Source organism: Procambarus clarkii, chromosome 59 (assembly GCF_040958095.1).
Source record: "Procambarus clarkii isolate CNS0578487 chromosome 59, FALCON_Pclarkii_2.0, whole genome shotgun sequence".
NCBI lineage: Eukaryota > Metazoa > Arthropoda > Malacostraca > Decapoda > Cambaridae > Procambarus > Procambarus clarkii.
In genome coordinates, this window is record NC_091208.1 from 3,208,186 (window position 1) to 3,214,589 (window position 6,404).

At 41.0% G+C, this 6,404-nt stretch overlaps 1 non-coding gene across 1 annotated transcript; it reads right to left on the reverse strand.

Annotated features, from left to right (window-relative positions):
• Positions 1–120: 120 nt before the first annotated feature.
• On the reverse strand, positions 121–239 carry LOC138353817 (5S ribosomal RNA). The gene has a single exon (XR_011223284.1). It is a non-coding gene; the product is annotated as a 5S ribosomal RNA (ribosomal RNA).
• Positions 240–6,404: the final 6,165 nt, after the last annotated feature.

The following is a 6,404-nucleotide window of genomic DNA, read 5'->3' on the forward strand; positions in this document are numbered from 1 at the left end:
ACAGTTAAGGAATTGTGCCCAGTAAATCCTCCCCGGCCAGGATACGAACCCATGACATAGCGCTCGCGGAACGCCAGGCGAGTGTCTTACCACTACACCACGGAGATTGTAAAACAATATTGCCAACAGCATTTGGTGTTCCCAGGCGGTCACATATCCAAGTACTAACCAAACCCAACGTTGCTTAACTTCGCTGATCGGACGAGAAGCGGTGTTCTCAACGTGGTATGGCCGTTGGCATTGACATTTACAGCTCTTGTTTTACGGGGAGAAACTGCAAAAGTTTGTAGAAAAGAGACAAGAGGAAAGAGGAAGAGGGAAGATGAAGATAAAGGGAAAAAGGATAATGATTTAGGCTGCTACGTAAAATTGTTTTCGGCAAAGTTTTCTCTCTACATTTACCTGAAACTTTGTTTCGTGACATTGTATACATTCTTATAGCGATGTATAAATGTATACAATTTAAAAATAAATTGGCACTGGATAATATATTTCTTTTAATTGTTTATGCCTCCAAAATCTAGTAAATGGTTATTATTTTTTAGAAACTTGCCTTAGATAGCTTAAGGAAGATGTCTAGGGGAAAGTTCTAAGGCAAGTTTTAAGGTAATGATATCCATTTTTTCTCTACATTGGAGGTATAACAAAATTGAGAACAATACACACTCAGCTAGTCTTCCTAAGGCTTCCCAACGTCAAGAAACTGTCATATTTAAGTGCCCTTATCCTAACCTACCAGAGGACCGAAAATAGTCAATGGGACAGTACGTCACTTTCGCCAGCCGCTTCCATTTCCTAGAACGATTAATTTTGGTCTTGGGTAGACTATACGTCAAAATACGACGTTCTATTAGGAGGACGGCTTGACACGCTATCCAGGAAACTTGGCTGTAATGTTACAGTGTATTATGTAATGAGGTTGGTGTCAGGCTCTGTATTTTTAAGAATTATTTCCGATAAACACGATGGTGCAAAGTAGAACAACTTCGCAGTACTCAGTGACACATTTAGGGTCACGTGACCAAGTGCTGACTGAGAGGTGACCAGTGAAGTCATGCACTAAGCTGGACCCCAGTGACGTCATACACTAAGCAGGACCCCAGTGACGTCATGCACTAAGTAGGACCCCCAATGACGTCATGCACCAAGCAGGAACCCAATGGCGTCATGCACTAAGCAGGACCCAATGACGTCATGCACTAAGCAGGACCCCAGTGACGTCATGCACTAAGCACGACCCCTCATGAATGTGAGGACTCTGACATGCGAATGGATTCACTACTGTGTGCGGTGATCATTGTAAGGCACTGTTAAACACCTGATTTCTGGTTGTTTCTTTAATTCGGTGAATGAACGGCGGTGAATGACGTAAATGTGTAAACATCAGTCAGGAGGAGGAGGAGTGATGTCTCCATGACAACGGCGTCGCATCTTCCCTTTACGATGTATTTAAATACTACATAGCAAGTGAATGAGAAAGAAATGTCCAAAATCTGAACAATGTTGCAGTGTTACAAGTAGGAAGACGTGTTGCAACATCATCATGTTTCCTAACTCTATGATCGAAGTATTAAAATAAGTTGCAACATCATCAATCATCGTCCTTCTAAGCTCTATGACCCAGTATTAGGATATGTTGCAACATCATCATGCTTCTAAACGCTATGATCAAATATTAGGATATGTTGCAATATCATGCTTCTAAACTCCTTTTTTAGTTTAGAATATAGATTAGAATAATATTTCATTATAAATATTGAATTCCATGAGTCTGGACCCGGGCCGAGTGTATGGGCATGTTGACAATTTCTCTTGCAAAATCTGCCTCGCTCGTGTTGACATCAATTATATTTACAGGTGTTTGGATAATACGCATAATGAAGTTGTCCGGATCTTCCACTTTCATACAGTTTATTGTTATAACCATAACCAGGCACTGCATCACTAACCTCAACAAGGCCCTGAACAACCTCAACACCAGCCTCCACACTCTCAGCCGAAACATAAGCATAACCTGTCTCTGTACCTAAAGTCTACTAATTCCACTGACGTTAATGAGATAATCCTTTCCCTTAAAACCAAATCAAGTGCCCTTGAAGAGATACCAACCTTAATTTATAAAAAAGCCTCCAGATCTTTAGCCCCTGCTATTGTATTACTCTTCAACAAGTCACTTGAACTCCAAACCTTTCCAGATATGCTAAAAAAAACGAGAGTAACACCTGTCCACAAATATGGTGATCTCACAGATGTTAACAACTACAGACCTACATCAATCCTGCCTAACTTGTCAAAAATATTTGAAAAACTAATCTACAAGCAGCTTTACTCTAATCTAGCCAAACACAATATACTTAGCTCTTGTCAATATGGCTTCAGACCCAAAAAAAGCACTAACGATGCACTTATTAGTATGATTAACTTGATTCATGCAGCTCTAAATAAAAATGAGTTCCCTGTTGGGTTATTTATGGACCTGCGGAAGGCTTTTGACACTCAACCACCAAAACCTTCTTCTTAAATTACATCATTATTGAGTCAGAGGACACTCCCTGCAATACCTCAAATCTTACCTTACTGACAGGCTCCAGTATGTTTCTGTGAATAATTCAATTTCTCCCACCCTACCCATCAACATTGGTGTTCCTCAGGGCAGCATACTTGGCCCTCTCCTCTTTCTCATCTACATTAATGATGTGACGATAATCTCTTTCAAGAGAGATTGAGCCTGCTCTTCCCTACAAAGTACGTCAATATAAAAGATAATATAGAAGATACGTCCAGCAAGTATCGCCAAACGTTTTGCCCAGAGAGCAAATCGTACCCAGCACACAGTGACACCTGCTACCTACCACCGCCGTAACCAGCAAACTGCTCATCCTTTGCCTGCCTGTCGCTGATTGGCTGGTGTCCCGTCGCACCTGCCCTCCGCCTCCGCCACAAGTCGACGTCTGGGCTGCAGTGCGGCAATATCGTCAGAATATCTCAGTGCTCCAAGCAGTTGACATCCCTCGCTGGTAGACTAAGCCTTGGCTTTCGTGTACTAAGGGAGGTGGCAACTCGAAGCCAATATTCCAGCATCACTAATATTTTATTTTGCTATCACTGTAACTCACTTGTCTTAACGTAACTTTTCATTTGCCAGTGATTATTCATATTATTTTGTTTGTTGACTTGTCTTTCATATTTTATGTGCTTAACTTTATTCATGTCTTATTTTTCTAAAGTAATTAAAATTTCATTGTTAATTTACTTGTGTTTTGTGTGTCTTCCCATTACCTTACCACAGACGAAAGCTCCAGCTTTTCTATTTTTTTTCCTATTATGTGACGAGGCCCTGCCCCTAGCTTTTGAAACAGCCGAACACCAACGCTTTACCGTCACAATGACCTTCCAAATGCCTCCCAACACCTCAAACCAATTCTATTTGCTGACGACACAACCTTCATTTACTCCAGTCCTGACCCCCTTGCTCTAAATGCCACAGTAAATACTGAGCTAAATAAAGTCCATCTTTGGCTAACTGCCAACAAACTCACCCTTAACATTGACAAAACTATTTATATTCTGTTTGGCAATAAATCCTCTAATCAAATAAATCTCAGAATTAACAATACCCAAATTTGTAACAAATTAGATGACAAATTCCTTGGCATTCTCATTGACCACAAGCTGAATTTCCAGGGACACATTCTAAATATATCAAAAAAAGTTTCAAAAACTGTTGGCATTCTTTCTAAGATCAGATATTATGTACCCCGCCATGCCCTGGTGACTCTCTATTACTCCCTCATCTATTCATATCTCAACTATGGTATTTGTGCTTGGGGTTCTACTACCCATGGGCTACCCAAGGTTGTAACAGAGCCCATGGGAGCCGGTCGGCCGAGCGGACAGCACGCTGGACTTGTGATCCTGTGGTCCTGGGTTCGATCCCAGGCGCCGGCGAGAAACAATGGGCAGAGTTTCTTTCACCCTATGCCCCTGTTACCTAGCAGTAAAATAGGTACCTGGGAGTTAGTCAGCTGTCACGGGCTGCTTCCTGGGTGTGGAGGCCTGGTCGAGGACCAGGCCGCGGGGACACTAAAAAGCCACGAAATCATCTCAAGATAACCTCAAGATCTCATGATAACCCAAAATCATTTACGTCCTCTAATTACTCAACACAAAGCTGCCATTAGGACAATATCCAACTCTGGCCCCAGACATCACTCAGAACCCATACTCAAATCTCTGAAGATGTTAGATATTAAGTCACTGCACATTCTCTCATGTGTATTATACATATATAAAACGCTGAACTGTAATACCAATCCTGACCTCAAAAGCTTCATTGAAGGTTGTAACAGAGCCCATGAGCACCACACCAGAAATAAATTCAGTTTTGATATTCCAAGAGTACGACTTAATCAAACTAGAAATGCTCTAGAGATCAAGGGACCCAGAATGTGGAATGACCTTCCCAACCATGTTAAAGACTGTACCTCTCTCAACCAGTTTAAGATAAAAACGAAGCACTACCTAATAAATTCCCTGTAACATACCTTACCCCTCTATTGTCAACCCATGTCTGTTTTCTTAAACAACGCTGTTTGTCGACCTATTTGTATTTGTGCTGCTTTTTCAGCCATGTTTCCCCCTTTTTATCTTTAAATTTATTTGTTCTCAACACATTTTTTTCTTTATAATCATATAGTATTAAATATTAGTCATTAAAGTTTTTCCTGCCCGAAACTCTTTGCGTAATAGTGGCTTTAGGCATTGTATGTATTAGCTCTATCTATAAATCTATCAATTTATGTAAAATCTCTTGAATGTATGTACCTTACTTGAATAAACATTTTATTTTATTTTATTTTTAACCAGGCACTGCATCACCAACCTCAACAAGGCCCGGAACAACATCAACACCAGCCTCCACACCCTCAGCCACAACATAACCATAACCAGGCACTGCATCACCAACCTCAACAAGGCCCTGAACAACATCAACACCAGCCTCCACACCCTCAGCCACAACATAACCATAACCAGGCACTGCATCACCAACCTCAACAAGGCCATGAACAACATCAACACCAGCCTCCACACCCTCAGCCACAACATAACTATAACCAGGCACTGCATCACCAACCTCAACAAGGCCCTGAACAACATCAACACCAGCCTCCACACCCTCAGCCACATCATAACCATAACTAAAACACTGCATCACCAACCTCAACAAGGCTCTGAACAACATCAACACCAGCCTCCACACCCTCAGCCACAACATGACCATAACCAGACACTGCGTCCAATTGCAGGATAAGGATTAGGGATTGGACGGGGGGGGGGGAGGAAGGAATGGTGCCCAGCAGCTAAGTGATCTTTACTTACTGACAACTTTGACAATGACCTATGAATACGGTACACAAAGGGGATATAGATAATATAGAAAACATATAGATATAGATATAGAAACAACAAAAAATTGAATATAAAAGTTAATCATAAAAAAGATTTAGAAAACCACGACAATTCGAAGATGTGAATGTGAGAGGATGAGCAAGTTATTAATATTTATTCGTTAAAAAATACATATATTTTGCAACTTAAAAAATAACCGTATTTAAATAATAACTAGATATATTAAATTTAATTAGGTCATTTGGGTTATTTTAACAGTTGTTAAAAGCTTTAATAATTATAGCACAAAATTTTGTGAATTTAATTTTAAGTAAATATTTTAAATTTATATACATAGAAACTTCTGTCTAAATAATTAAACAATTAACATATAAGAATTTTAAGTGTTCATTATACACATTAACCTAAGCAGTGATTAGGGACCAGTAAGAGACTGTCTACTGCAGTAGTCATCGCGCTTGTTACAGAGTGATGGACACTTAGGTACTGTGTACTGTGTTCTAAGGCCAGTTGTTGACACAAACTCACTTTTTAACAGTTGTTTCTTGTGATTAGTGTTTTGTTAAGGTGGGCACATTGCACTAAGCATAGAGCCAACAGGTGGTCACAGAGTACTTAATCCCAGTGACGTCATGCACTAAACAGGACTCCAGTGACGTCACGCACTAAGCAAGACCCCCAAAGACTTCATGCACAAAGCAGGACCCCAGTGACGTCATGCGCTAAGCAGGACCCCAGTGATGTCATACACAAAACAGGACCAGAGTGACGTCATGCACTAAGCAGAACCCCAGTGACGTCATGCACTAAGCAGGACGTCATGCACTAAGCAGAACCCCTGTGACGTCACGCACTAAGCAAGACCCCAGAGACTTCATGCACTAAGCAGGACTCCAATGACGTCATGTACTAAGCAGGACCCAGTGACGTCATGCACTAGGCAGGACCCCAGTGACGTCATATACTAAGCAGGGCCTCAGTGACGTCATGCACTA